The sequence below is a fragment of the Zootoca vivipara genome, chromosome 3, assembly GCF_963506605.1.
Source record: "Zootoca vivipara chromosome 3, rZooViv1.1, whole genome shotgun sequence".
Lineage (NCBI taxonomy): Eukaryota > Metazoa > Chordata > Lepidosauria > Squamata > Lacertidae > Zootoca > Zootoca vivipara.
In genome coordinates this window covers 54,684,228-54,699,196 of record NC_083278.1, presented here as the reverse complement: position 1 = coordinate 54,699,196, position 14,969 = coordinate 54,684,228, and the positions used below count along the sequence as shown (strand labels likewise).

Here is a 14,969-nt window from a genome sequence, read left to right as displayed (position 1 = left end):
ACATTACATGTGTTATCAACAAAGCAGTTCTTATGCACCATTACCACAGAGTAAGTCCTGACTATCAAGCAAACAAACATACACACATAACTGCATAGATCAACCTGCAAACAGGGTTTACCAGTTCTGAAATAGCTGGGATAAAGAAGGAATCAACATTTTTAACTAGTATTGGGCATTGCTTATTCTCCATTCCTCTATTTTCTTCTTCCATTTAAATAAATGCAAAATAAATGCTACCGGAGCGGCGGGGGTGGGGCAAGCCGCCCACAGAGGGCACCGCAGTGATCCGTCTAGGGGGAAGCGCAGTGAGCTGCCCACGGATTCCGCCTGGCGGGCGCAAACCCCACGCTGCCATTTCAGGCAGCGTGGGGCCCCGAGCCACCATGTCACTCCCAGGAGAGACGTGTAGCTCAAGTGCACTGCAGGCCAGGCCCTGCATTGAACCCTCTCATGGTGTGCCATTTTGTCACCCTCTCCTGATGACACCCAGGGTGAACCGCACCCCCCTTCCTACACCCCTTGCTACCAGTAGTTAGAAGAATATTTTTTTAAATTCCTTCATTTCTTGTTCTGAAGTGTGTCTACTCATAAATTTTAAGTGTCTACTCCTGAGGTAGCAACCTGTCAAATCTGTTTTGTGTAAAGTGCCATGGGCACAGTTGGTGCTATTTAAATGAACAAAGCGAAACACAAACTTTTTTCTAGCTATATGCTTAATCTCTCTTAACACAACACTTAGCAAATCTCAAAGCTGCACCTTGGTTTTTCTCCAGTCTATGTCCAAGGCCTATGATGCACTGTATGCTAATATCCCCTCCAATTTTTTAATATAATAAATCTTTGGAAATCGTAAACAACCCAATTATAAGAACTCCAAAAATAGTCCATTTCCTTCTTTCAAAGTATGTTTTATCTGTAAGTGGCTAGCTAAGAGAATAATTTGTTTCCCCTTGTAAATTATAGATGATTTGAAGCTCTGCTGAACAAGCTTAAATATTAGCTATATACCTCTCTCTGTACCTTCAGGCATGAACGCATCACTGCAGTAGATTCTTATCCACATTGCTGAGCATTTTTTAAAAGGCATTTTCATAAACAGTTCCTCCAAGTGTATGTGAACCAGAGCCACAAACATCACTCCTAGACCTCCCTTTCCCTCAGCTCACCAAGAAAGACATTCTGGCTGGCTATGCAGCTAAAGAAACATACTCTTCCATGTGAGAAACCATAATAAAGTCGGGAGGGGAGGCGACTGCATGATATATTTAAGATCACCACTTGTAACGACAACAACAGCAACGTGGGTGGGCGCCTGCAACAAACCTTTTTCGGCTGCGCGTTAACTTCGCACGTTGCTGTTTGAGGCAGGCACTATTGGAAAGCAAGGGGATCCATCATCCTAACCCTTTCAACGCCCCCGTGGAGACAAGATTCGTCGCTCGACGGGCGATTTCGGGAGGAAAAAAGCGAGGAAGTGAGCGCAGGGGCCACACCCACCTCCTGGACCTGCATCTCGGAGCCGGGCAGCCCCGAAGCTTCCTCTTGCGCCTGCCGGGCAAGGCGGAGAAAAACAAGCTTTTGTAGCGGGAGGCAGCCAAGCGCAGGCGTTTACTTCCCCCCTCGCCTCATCCGCCCGCCTCCTCAAATGCTGATCAAAAAGCTGGTGGGAGGTCCAAACACACACACACACATTTTTTTTCTTGCAAAGAGGGAGTCTGTTTCTCTCCCCACTCCCCATCAACATCCCCATCCCCTTGATGCGCACCAGCATTTGATGTTTTCCAAAAGGCGCACAGCTGGGCGCTCCTGCGGCGGGGGCTGTCGCTCCTCCGACGTCCACCTCCGGAAGGTGCGCGGCTGTCTCCTCGGGCCCCCTATGCAGGTTCTCCCTCGAGGATGCCCAGCTGAGATCCCCTCATTCTTCTCCTTAGGAAGGGGCGGGTAGACGAAAGCATCAGGGGGCTGGCGGAGGGAAGGAGCTGCAGCAACTGCTGCTGCCTGCTGCCTGCTGCGACAGCCGCCGAAAGAGAAAAGCCGCGCTTGCCAAGATCCACCCTCGCGCGCCGCTGCGGCTCAGCCGGCCGTCCGGGGCGCGCAGCTGCCTGAGGCCGCCCGCCGGCCTTGCAAGGGCTGCAGCAGCAGTCTCCGCAACGGCGGTAGCGGCAACAGCAGCATGGTTCCCCCGGCAGAAACAGGCACAAGCCGCCGCCCCTTTGCGCCCTGCGCGCACCCGCACGGCGACGCACTCCCTCCCTCCTTTCCCCACCACGAGCTGAGCCCGCCCGGCAAATCTCCTCAGAGCCCGCCTCGCCAGAGCGGCTCCCTCGGCCTCTCCCTTCCTCCCTCGCAGCCGGGCCCCGGCTCCGCCCACGTCGGAGCGGGGCGACCCCGCGGGGAAATGCGTAGAATCCCACAAGAAGCGGGGAAAGGGAAGGCAGGGGGTGCAGTCATTTCCTCGCCTCGCCCCGTGACGTGATCGCCTCTCCCCTCTCGCCCAGAATCAGGTCCCCCTCCCCAATACTGTATCTGGCAAAAACACGTCCATTCCTAATGATATTTATTAATCTATCTGTCATTCTCTGGACGGTGCCGTGTAGACACAGTCGAAGTCTGTGAGCATGCGTGGCGCGTCCACATCCTATTAAACCGGGTTTGAGGTGCCTCCAGCGCTGCTCCAATGAAGAAGTTTTACTAGAATCACGACCTGTCCCACAGGGGAGCTGTTGCCCAGTGGCTCCTCAACATGGCCTTGTTTGAAATGTGTCTGCTTTTTCAAGCCCAAGGCTTTTTGCTGCCTGAGGGCAGGCTGGGGTGGGGTGGGGTGGGATGAATGCATTCTCCCAGAGGCAAGGTGTGTAATACCCACATTATGTTGGCATTTGAGAGAGAATATGCTGCAAATGGCTCTCCTTGCGAGTAAAAATACCACAATAATCAAGTAGTTTAACACCAAAAGCAGCCACTTTTAGACAGCTTCCTCAGTCTGCCAAATGGTAGAGCTAGCTCATATGCTGCCATTTACCTGCCTTCAACAACTTGTGTTTCTGAGCACCAGGAACAAGGAAGAAGTGCCCCCACTCACCCACCCAGAAAATGCTCATGACTATTGTCCATGCTGGTTGGGCTTGATGGCTGTTGGACTTGGGCAACATTTGAAGGGTCTTGGTTTCCCCATCCCTAGTTTAAACAAATAAGAGAAGAAGAGGGCTATCCTTCGGACTCTTTGCTTCAAGGGCTAGGCCCGAGCCCACCAAAATGTCATATCCCAAAACTAAGAAGCCCTTTGCCCCTCCTTGCGAATATTCCGTAATATGGTTGTGCTTGCTCAGTTGTGAATAAGAAGAGTGTTATCTGGGTTTTTCCTGACAAAGACTCCATGTGCTTCGTTCCAGTACAAGAGTTCAGTGTGTAGCTTTTTGCATAACTGCATCATTAGCTTGCACTTCTACCTGTTCCGCTATTGAAAGCACAAGAGCTTCAGGCAGAAAAAAAAATGTAAGGGAAATCATTTCTAAGCATCATGGGTTGTGACTTAGCATTTTCTTCTTGACAATGCAGTTTCGGTTCTGTTGCAACTACAGCACACAACTCCCCCTGCTTCACAACTCAGCCCAGATGATGGTTAGTCTTTCAGTAGTCAGAGGGGGCATGGTGTTAGCCTGTTTATGGGAGTTTTGGAGAAGGTAGGCAGGGAAAACAGGAAGATTTCCCAGAACTTGCCTCCTATCTCCCCTCAGCATCTCAGCCATTTATTACCCTCCTCATGTTAGATCATATCTCAAAAAAAAAAGACAAACTACAAAGCAGGCACTGGTGGTACCCTGTTTCTCATATTTTAAGACATACCCATAAAATAAGCCATAGCAGGATTTTTAAGCATTCAAGGAATATAAGCCATACCCCGAAAATAAGACATAGTGATAGGCGCAGCAGCAATGCCGGCCGCGGCAGGAGGAGGAGGGAAAAAATAAGACATCCCTTGAAAATAAGCCATAGTGTGTTTTTTTGAGGAAAAAATAAATATAAGACATGTCTTATAATATGAGAAACACGGTAGAAGAACAAGGTGATCAGATGCAAACAGTGTTCCTGTACCTTTAACAGTAGAGAACATTTTAAATTTGAGCAGGTTCAGTTTGTCATTCAAGGGTGAAAAGGCTGTGCCTGCTGATATTGTGCTTTCTGCATACCTGTGATAAGTCCAGAAGTCTTGTGCACCTAAACCCTGGGCCTCCTTATGGAATCATTGTTAGTACCTTACAAGCCTTAAGTGTGTTGCATGTCAGAGATCCACATTTCTCAGTTGGATGTAAGCTTTTCCTATCCCTCCTGTGGTCACAACGCCTTACCACTTATCTCCAGCAGCCAGAAGAAACTTTATTAGCTCAATTTCTGTTTTCCAGGCTGCCCTTAAAGGCACAAGTACAAGAGACATTAATGATGTGGCAAACCAAACCCAGAGGGGTAAGGTCTCAAGTTGTTTTTAACAAAACCCAAGGAGACACACTTATCTGCATTTGCTTTAGAATTGTTGTTGTTGTTTAGTCGTTTAGTCGTGTCCGACTCTTTGTGACCCCATGGACCAGAGCATGCCAGGCACTCCTGTCTTCCACTGCCTCCCACAGTTTGGTCAAACTCATGTTCGTAGCTTCGAGAACACTGTCCACCCATCTCATCCTCTGTCGCCCCCTTCTCCTTGTGCCCTCAATCTTTCCCAACATCAGAGTCTTTTCCAGGGAGTCTTCACTTCTCATGAGATGGCCAAAGTATTGGAGCCTCAGCTTCAGGATCTGTCCTTCCAGTGAGCACTCAGGGCTGATTTCCTTCAGAATGGATAGGTTTGATCTTCTTGCAGTCCATGGGACTCTCAAGAGTCTCCTCCAGCACCATAATTCAAAGCCACAAGTGGCTTTAGAATAAGCCCCTTTGAATTCAATGGGAGTAAACATGCATGTGGGATTAGGCCATGATACTATTTTGCTATGTATTTCTTCCAGTTTGGGGTACCTAAAAGAAGCCTAGCTTAACATAGTGGGTTGTCAAAGTGTTTGCAGCTGTTCAGTAGCAGTAACTCAAAGAGTGATGTCAATAACCCAAAGAGCTACAATTTGGCTTTGGATCATTTTTGCTTCTTTATGAACCCATTTATACCTTGCTGACTTGTTACAGAGCTACTGCAATTCTAATCATGTCTACACTGATATATATTCAAGGGGACTTGCTCCCAGGTAAGTGGATAATACTTTGGACTAACAACCCGTTCCTAACCATGTAAGTTCTGCTGAGTCCAGTTGGGCTTTTAGTTAAGTGAGGTTAGGATTGCATTTTATATAGTTTTGAAAATTTGCACTGTAACTTTAATGGAGGAATTCTGTGGTTAGGGGTAAAGCAGTGAGCTGGGCATGCTAGTACAAAGGATGTTCTTTCAGAACTAGAAATGCTAGTAGAGGTGATGCTTGCATGTTTGCATTTAATTGATTCATAGTTTAGTTTTTGTTTGCTAAATGCCATAAATAAATTCTAATCTAAAATGTACTTTGCTATGTTATTGCTTTGATATTGTAAACCAACAACTGATATAAGTAAAAGCAATCATGTATTTACATTTAATTTCACTTCCTGAAGTATTTATGTCACAGATTTTATAGTGGCCCTTCTATTATTAGGTATAATCATTTGTCTGATTCACAAATAGGTCAGCATGGCTGTTACTAACAGTGTCATTACCTCTCCATTATATAGGATACTTACATAATCAGAATAATTCAGTACTGTAAATAAACTGGAAAACTTAATTTGTACAACTTCATAAATGAGATAGGAGTGGACATGTTACAGTAGCTACAGGTAGATAAACGTGAAATAAGTTCCAATAAGAGATTTCACTGGTATGAAAGAGCCACTCTTGTTTGGTAAATTGCAATTACCATGCTCATTATTTCTATGGAATGTATAATTTAGCTATTGACTTTGGTCCAAGGTCTAGGGGTTAGGATTTGGTGCTCTCACTGCTGCAGCCTGGGTTTGATTCCCAATCAGGGAACAATTGGCTTGGTCTAAAATCCTTTAAAAAATAAAATTAAAAAATGTCGTGCAGCAACAAAAATAACAAAGTGCCTTACATAAATCACACGAAGAAACTCTTTTTCAGTTCCCTGGTGGTCTAGTGGTTAGGATTCGGCGCTCTCACCGCCGCGGCCCGGGTTCGATTCCCGGTCAGGGAAGTTGTGCTTTTTCAAAAGTTGTCATTTCGCTACCCATATTACTTGGAGGTTTGCCTCTTATTAGTTTCCCGAGTGGTTTCACCCACTTTGAGCAGAACTCACACCTGGGTACTGTGGTTTCAGTATTTTAGGGTTTTATGATTTGGTGCTTTACTGCTTTAATTTCAGGTTGCTATGCTATCCATGCTTTTTCATAAATTCTATTGTCAGTCGAGCATATTCCCAGGTAAACGGGGTTAAGATTGCAGTCTCAATTGCAAACTGTTTTGAGAACACGGTTCTGCTAAAACTCAACGTGCAATTTTAACGACCACAAAAAACCTCAAATTTGTATTATATTGCTTTAGAGTTGTCTGTCAACAGTCTCACGGTTTAGAAATTTTTTATACAATGTGCGAATGAATCCTCCTCCTTGGGACCTGTTACCTTTAAGAACAGTTAATTCTCGTCCCACCCCGAAATCTAGTTGTGTACTAACAAGAAAGTAGAAGTGTGTGAAAGTGAACGTTCGTGCACAGGGCTTGATAATCGCCTGTTTTACGGTATCAAATGAGTGATACATAGAGGTGTCGGTGAGAAGAAACTGGGCTGTGACAAAATGTTGACCTGTCAGGTAGTACAGTTTGATCTGTTGAGGATTTTCTGGGTTCCGATGCCAATGATCGGGTGCAGGAGAAACTATCTTTAGTCATAACTACCTTCTTCCGCGCATTAAACCTCTATAATCCTAAAGTTGTGATCCTACGTTCTCATATAGCTGCATGATAGGCAGAAATCGAGCAGGTTAACTGCACTCCTGGCACGTGCCCACTCACCATAAACAACAACAACATCCCATTGAGGACGTTGTGTAATTAATTATTCTCTCCAACCCCAAATCAGTTGCATCGAAATCCAGCAGATCGGCATGAAAAGAGGCATCGAACTGGTAGAGAAAGATGTCCTGATGGTCTACACTACTGTGATGCAAAGAAACAAGCAAAGAAAACGCGCAGGAAAAAATCCGCAAAGTATATTTCGCATATATGTTTTGCTGATCTTGGTTATACTGGTAACGATAAAGATAGAGGAGGTCTTTGTTTATTGCAGCCGTCTCTTCAATTCTATCATTTGATTTCTTTATTTCAGAGAAAGATGGAGATCCAGGAGCCGGTTGCTAAAGAACTTAACGCAACTGCAGCAACCAGCCCGATTCCTAAAATTGGACGTGCAAGTTTTTCAACAGATGCAAGGAAGAAACAGCGGTGGAGACTGTCCCCCGGGGACTGGAGAAGCCCGTTTCTCGTGCTCCATCCACCGGGCACGAGGAGGCGCTCAAACAGAAAGAAGTCTAGGCTCTGAGAAGGAAGGGTATCGTCCTTGTCCTCCTGCGCTGATAAATCGCAGAGGCGAAGAAGGAAAGGGCCGCAAAAGCAGTAGAGGGGTTTAGGGTGGTTTCGACGGCATCCCTGTGCAACCTGCCCTGTGTGCAAGTTCGTGGCGCCGGCGCACAAGTGCCTGCGTACAACTGAGAACTGGGTTTGGGCCAGGAGGGTTTGGGGATTGCCTGCTACCGAGTGATGTTCTGTATGTGGACATTTTATTGGGAATCCAGTCCAGTCTGCAGCGATGTCACTATTTCAGAGCTGCCCTCTCTCTTTCGGCCATGCACATAACCTTACAGTATTTGCAAATTTAGATTGTGTTTGTGGGTTGGGAGCCCTATGGCATATTTTATTATGGCCAAATAATTTTACTGATGCCGTACTAAATATTTTTTTGTTTTTGCGTTGCCACATCAGCGGCTGCTTTTTATCGTTTTTTCTTTTGTAGTTACAAACTCATGCTGCAGTTATGTAGGTAGGTTTGACACTTGTTGAGAATTTTTAAAGAGTAAGCAAAAAATTGTTTCGGGGGGGGCAGGGGTGAACAGGCACTGCTCTTTGAAAATTTGAATTTCTCCTTTTTCTATGAGCCGTCGCTCTGCCCCGTAGGATATTTTGAAAAATATATTCCATGGTGAATCCGGAAGTATACCGCGCGGACAACGAATACGTTACTCTACACTTTTATATCTGTGTTGAGAAGTCAACAAAACACGGGCTGGACAAAGAGAACGCATTTACGCCCATTCTCGCGATAGCCGAGAACTTGGCCGACTGGCTAGAAGAGCGACCTATTCTTTGTTAGATGCTGACAAAAGCAGCCTAGCCTGCTGCGCTGAGGAGGCGGAGCCGGCGTTAAGTTCGGTTGCAAAGCAGGGTACTACCGTATTGTAAATAGGAACGGTTTTAAGGTGCGGGAGCAGAAAGTCATGCTGATAGGTCATTTAACGTCAAGAGGCGGAACGACATTTATGGGCGGAATGTATGCAGATTAAGGGAAGGTAAACCAATGGAATAGTTTCTCCTAAAGAAGCAGACAATCACATTGTACAGCTCCCTGGTGGTCTAGTGGTTAGGATTCGGCGCTCTCACCGCCGCGGCCCGGGTTCGATTCCCGGTCAGGGAAGTTGCTTTTATTGTAGTTACGGTAGTTTAGATATCAGGTTGTTCAAGGAGGATCCGAGATAGAAGCATACAGTATGTCCCTTTTCACTCCGTATATTTGCAATTTTTTTGCATTCAATCTGTGGATGAACTTTCCACTTAATCAAAGTACTATTCATCTTCGTAGCTTACATCCCTATGTCTGTGTGGTAACAGAAATGCAGTACGTACTCAAAAGCGTCAACAACTTTTATGTTTTTACCAGTAGTTGTAATTATTATGGTTTTTTTATTAAAGATTTTCATAGTTTTACAAAAGTACAAGCATTATCTCTTTTTTCAGGTTGTGATTTCTACAGATCAGTTGCATTTGTTGTGAGACATTGGTGTTACATGCAGTAAAAAGTTGGGAAGAAGAAAGGGGTGGTGGTAAAGCTTATACAGTATTCTTTTATGTACTTAGCGTCAGTGTGGGGTTTAGTATCAGCGTCACTTGGGTAGGTTCTCTTTCTATTCGTTTGTTATATTTCTTGACCTGAGCTCTTTAAAGGAAGGGTAGGATGCAAATGTAAGTCGTCCTCGTCGTCTTTGTTGTTTAGCCGTCTTGGTCGTGTTCGGCTCTCCGTGACCCCAACCAGAGCATGCCTAGGAAACTCTTACTTCCTTCTCAAAGCTTCTCCATGGAGTTTTCATGGCAAAATACTGGAGTGGGTTGCCAGTTCCTTCTCCAGTAATAAATAATAATAATAATAATAATAATAATAATAATAATAATAATAATAATAATAATAATAATAATTTCTATTCTGACTGTTAGTGGTTCTTCAGGCCTTGAGAAGAGAAACTTCTTTCCCATTCTTCAAAATATTTTGCAGCATTCCAAAAGTGATTTGCTCTACTGTTGCTTAGAATAAATACAGAAGTATCCCACAAGGGGGCATGCTAGTCCCATGACCAAACTTTCATCTGGGCCTAAAAGAAATTTTCTGTGTTTGTTTTAAATGTAGTGATGCGACTTACAGTAGTACTTAAGACCTGTGTGCACAAATGAGAAAGCAGCTTTCCAAGCAATTTCTTTGTAGGAAATTGTGAGACTCCTACACGTCATGTGTGTGCACGCTTTTGGTTAATAATTCTTCCGTAGCAGGAATGCTTTTCGTTGAATGAAGTGGTCCTGAGGTGCCTTCCTCCTAGCTGACAACAAGCCTCTATTTTTAAACGAAACCATCCTTTTTATAAATAATAGACGGGAGGACTCGCAGCTCCATTGTTTGGTCTGTGCATTACATGAAGATCCACAATTAAAATGATCAGAAGTCTTAGAAAGTGGCTCGGACTCATGCTTTCTTGAGCACAGGACAAGCGGAAATTTCACACTTGTTCCAATGTTGAGATGCTGGTCTCTAACCAAAGAAATACATATATTAGGCAAAAGAATTCATGTTAATGAAAAGAATGTGCACAAATTGCAAAAATATTCAACAACTTTGTACAAAAATGCATGTATTGACGTGAAATTGCTTGAAAATTTGTACACGTGGGGAAATTGAACTTAAGACTGTAAAAAATGAGAAACTGAAGGTTCATCAGAAACTCACTTTGTTAACAGAATTCCGAATCAAAGAATGTTTTCCTCCAGCTCCCACTGAAACAGTTTGGAGTTCTAATAGCTTGTTGCCACCTGCAGGAAAAATATCAGGTAACTCTTTTACACATCTCATATATTGTAAATCGCTTTGAGGTGCCTCGGGGAAAGCAATTCATCAATGCACGAAGAAAACAAAATGTTCTGTACAGCTAATATATTCACTTAGATCTGTAGGCTATTTGCATGAATACTCTCATGTGTTAATTCAGTGTCTTAGAGGCATAGCTGCCAAGTTATCCCTTTTTTTAAGGGAAATTCCCTTATGCTGAATAGGCTTCCTCATGAGAAAAGGGAAAACTTGTCAGCTATGCTTAGAGGGCCCTCGCCACAAGCAAGCACTACTCTGGAAAGGAGCTTCTGTGTGTATGTCTTTGCCCCATATAACCTGTCAGGAACGATAGGTACATGTATCAGCCTCGTTCTGCACTGGTACTGAATGCACATCTGCTGGGGGCAACTCCAATAGGTGCACTGGCATGACTTGCACATGTAACCTTGCTATTTCCCCTTTGTGTGAGGGCATTGCAGCATATAAAACACATGTCATACAGGAGAGTGCCTATGCGAAAGGCTAGCTGGCAAGAATTTGCCTCCTGAGCTTATACGAAGGCACTATCTCCCTTGTTTCCAGAACACCTGGCAAGAAATGTTCTCAGCGTGATAGCTATGCTACAATCCCTGAATAAGGGTTGCTTCGTATGCTAGGCTTTTTCCTCTGGCTGTGTGTACACATGAAAGGTGGAGCTGAAAATAAATAATACTGTAGTCTGTCTATATTATGGGCAAACATTGAGCAAGATCCAGCTGGCATTAAGTTTCACAAGTCCCATTGTGTGTTTTTCAGTTTTCCCCCACTTAGGTTTAAATCTCTCCTCCTAGAATCAATGAGACATAACAGCACTTAACTCCTGGTTGGATCATACTCAATATTAGTAAATATTATGTGCACAAATATGGCAACATTTTCATTCTCTTTACATCTGTGAAGTCTTTGGCACAGAACAGAATGGTCCACGCAGTGAGAAAGACTGCCTGGGAAGCAGGCTTTACATATTTCTGCTAAATTATTTCTATTTGTGTGTGCGCGCGTGTGGCTTTTGCTTTTAATTCTGCTACTGCTTTTGGGCATCCTTGGCTTTTGACGGTCACATCAAAAGAGTTGTTGTGGCGTGAGAACTGGTCAGTATTGAGCCAGATAATGCCTGGATTTATTACTGAGGTCGGTTCCCATGATTGTCAGTGGGCAGCAGGCACTGACTGTCGTAATCCTCATTCTCTTAGAAAAGCACATTGTGGTTGAATAGTGATTTACTAACGTGACTCATTCTTGCAGGTTTACCAGGTCCTGAAGGAAAACAAAGTGGCACTTAAAGGAGTAGCCAAATATGCTTTTCCTTCATTATTACTGGCCACAGTATTTTATCTGTGCAGATCAGTGTTTGTGGCTTAATCCAATAAATATATTTGCATCTGATTTACTCAAGAGCCTTGTAATTTCTTTGCCCCTCCTTCTTAAAAGCAGCTAGGTAAAGGGCGTATTGTGCATCTATTTCTAAAAGCATCATGATGCTGAATTGTTTCTCAGTGTCTTAATACAGCTGTTCTTAAGCTTAGCATTTGAAGTAAATTATTTGGAAAACGTTACTGTACACATGGTTTAAACGGGATCTAAAAGGTTTAGAACATTTCTAGATTTTATCCCTTTCTCTTTTGTTTTGATAGTGCTGTACAGAAAAATATATGTAGCTTTGACCATTTTTTTTTCTACACAGCATATCACTACAGCCAAACCAGTTCTGTAATGACAGAGTACTTATGGAGTAGCACTTATGTCCCTTTGAGCTACTAGATTGTCATTCCCATGTGAACCCCATCACTTTGCTCCCCGACAGCAACATGGGCACAAGCTCTAGGAAAAGCAGGTTTTATTTGAAAGGGCTCAACTCATTCCTGCTTTGTTAATTCAGCATCTTTCTTATTACAGTACAAGTCCTATCCAGCCCCAGCATGCAAGCAAAGCTTTTCACTAGCATTTTCTGGCCGACATGCACACACTTCATTCTCTGCTGACATACGCTCACTTTCAGTTCAGGCAATATCCTCTAGATATTGGACCACAACTCCCATAATTCTTGCCCATTGGCCATGCTGGCTGGGGCTGATGGGAACTGAAATCCAATGACACCAGCAGGGCCACAGGTTCCCCAACTCTGGTCTACAGGCTTCGACCCGAGTACCTTTGAATGGGGCAGAACCTGAGCCATAGTTCAGAAGTGTATATGTGAATTTATAGCTTAAACTTTGTTGCTGTATTCAAAGTAAAATGTAAGAGATGAAATCAATGAAATGCTGTGTGAGATAAACACAAAATATAGTGCCTAGTTTTACTTAAAAAAACAAACCCTGTTCTGTTATGTGAAGGCCATCTAGGAGAAGTGCAGAGGTGATGTTCTTGGCCCCACCCAGATAATTTATTAACTGAGCTAAGAAGCAGAGTGCCAATCCAAGACAGGAACTGTGTGCTCACTGTTGTGGATTGTTCATGTTGGGGCCAATGGGGTAACCATTTTTGTTTTCTGTGTCTTTGCAAACTGCCAAAGAGACAGCAGGGACCCTCTAAGGAGGGTCCTTAGAACTGCAACACAGACAATACCTTTTAATCTGTTTGTTCCCGTGCTAATATAAAACGTGAATATTTCAAGTAGGGATTGTGAGGTGGGAGGCAGAGAGAAATTGGATTTAAAGTTTGCATTTAAAGACAAGCCTCGCTTTCTGAAATAGCTGAACCCAAGACACAGCCGTCGATCAAAATTCACACTTTGCAATGCAGTTCTCCAACCAAATATTGTGCACAAAAATGCATGTATTAATGAAAATAACATACGAAAATGCATCATACTAGGGGAAACTGCTTTTCAGAAATCCATACAAAAATGCGTATAGTAAGAGAAATTTGCACTGAGGCACTGATGAATTTTCATGAGGACTTTTTTTAAAAAAAAAATACAAACTGATGTGGAAATGTATGTAAAAAACACCTAAGACAGGGGAAATGAGAAAGGCCATCCCTAAATAGCAATCTTTTTTGTTTTATCCTAGGTACCCCTTTTGGAAACTAAAACCATGGTTTGGATGAGGACTGGGGAGAATGACTGCAGTTGTCTATCTATCTTATTTATCACCAAACACTTTGAATCAATATAAGGCCAGCCTAAATGTTATGTGTGTGGTTGTACCACATACTTGTGCTTGGTTTTTATGTTAATTAAATAGCAGCCATGGGGGCAGAGCTTGAAGGGGAAGAGATTTGTCCCTAGAGGAAAACTAACATTAGTACCATTGGTAGCTTTCGTCCTGGGGGCAAGTAGAAGTAATTGGGGAAGCAAGGGACACAGTCAGCACGGTAGCAGGATTATCCAGCTCGATGCTCTCCCCATCCTGCAGCCCCCAATCTAGATCAGCTCCCCTGCAACTGCTACTTAACCAACAAAAGCTAAGCAGTCATGTGCAGAACATTGTGTCTAGCTTAGCCTTCCAAAGTCACGCTTAGGTTTGGACATTCAACTGTAGACCTTTTCAGTAGCATGATTTCCCCAAACATGGGGTACACTCAAGTTATGCAGAAACTGAGAGAACACATTGCACACTCAGAGTTGTAGAATAGATTAGTACTGTGCATGTGCACAAGCACACACAGACCAGCAAGTGGCTGCTGCAACAGCAATCAGCAGATCTCCTTCTGGGCTGATCTGAACTTCTACCTCACATCCAGACCTTTCACTTCTAGCGGGCACACCAAAACAAACCAGAAGTCAGTCAAAAAAAGACTTCATTTAATTAGTGATACTTAAAGACTTTTGCATAGAAAAAAAAGGTTAACAAAATAATGCACAATTTTCCCACCCCACCCCTGACTAGGAACAGTATTTTTAAAACAAATATTTTAAAAGTATATTTTGCATAATGTTTAACATTCTCACTGCTTATTGCTTTCTCCACACAGCAGAGAAATGAAGTGCATAATAATACATGCTGTGCTTTTATTTAACTTGCTTCCCCGACCCACCCCCAACAACAAACTTTCTAGCTCTTGAGTCAATGAATTAAAATACTTATTTCATGTTGCTGTAATAAAAATTTAAAAAAAGCAAAGCATTTTCGTAGCACTGCTTGTCCGGGTAGTAAGAACATAACTTACACTCCCAACACTTTTGTTTGGGCTGAGAACTGAACAGATACAAAAACACGGGCAATGGAGAAAGACAACCCAAATGATCCTGTTGCTTGCATTACAGCTAATCATTCATGCCAATTCCCAACAGCTGACTATGAAGAGGACTTGCATCCCACCTGGAGGATGCGGTATTTTCGCTTGCAAAGGGAATCAAATAAGTCAGATTTATCCTGGTGTTCACACATGTACATGTAACACACTTGGCTGTAATTTTATGCCACCTAGTGCCAGGATGGTTGAAGTCTTGCAAGACCAAGCACTGGAAAGATCAGTGCATCTGTCAATATCATGCATGCCACCATCTGACAAGTCTGCACAAAGAAAGTGAATTAGATTAGATTAAATTTGGCGTATACATCCTCAATTACCTGCATGGCTATTCCATAGTTTGCA

At 43.5% G+C, this 14,969-nt stretch overlaps 1 protein-coding gene and 2 non-coding genes across 5 annotated transcripts in view; 2 read left to right on the top strand and 1 right to left on the bottom strand.

Moving 5' to 3' along the window:
- The window catches only part of NCOA7 (nuclear receptor coactivator 7), a 62,479-nt gene extending 60,139 nt beyond the window's left edge, over window positions 1-2,340 (bottom strand). Inside the window, exon 1 of one of the 3 annotated variants that reach the window (XM_035109247.2) lies at window positions 1,769-2,340. The gene's annotated coding sequence lies outside the window, so the exon portion shown is untranslated. Of the gene's footprint in view, window positions 1-1,326; window positions 1,745-1,768 lie in introns of those variants that run through there. The other 2 variants (XM_035109245.2, XM_035109246.2) reach the window with 2 other exon arrangements.
- Window positions 2,341-6,155: 3,815 nt separating this feature from the next.
- On the top strand, window positions 6,156-6,227 carry TRNAE-CUC (transfer RNA glutamic acid (anticodon CUC)). The gene has a single exon. It is a non-coding gene; the product is annotated as a tRNA-Glu (tRNA).
- Window positions 6,228-8,645: 2,418 nt separating this feature from the next.
- TRNAE-CUC (transfer RNA glutamic acid (anticodon CUC)) lies at window positions 8,646-8,717 on the top strand. Its single transcript has one exon. It is a non-coding gene; the product is annotated as a tRNA-Glu (tRNA).
- The last annotated feature ends 6,252 nt before the right edge of the window (window positions 8,718-14,969 follow it).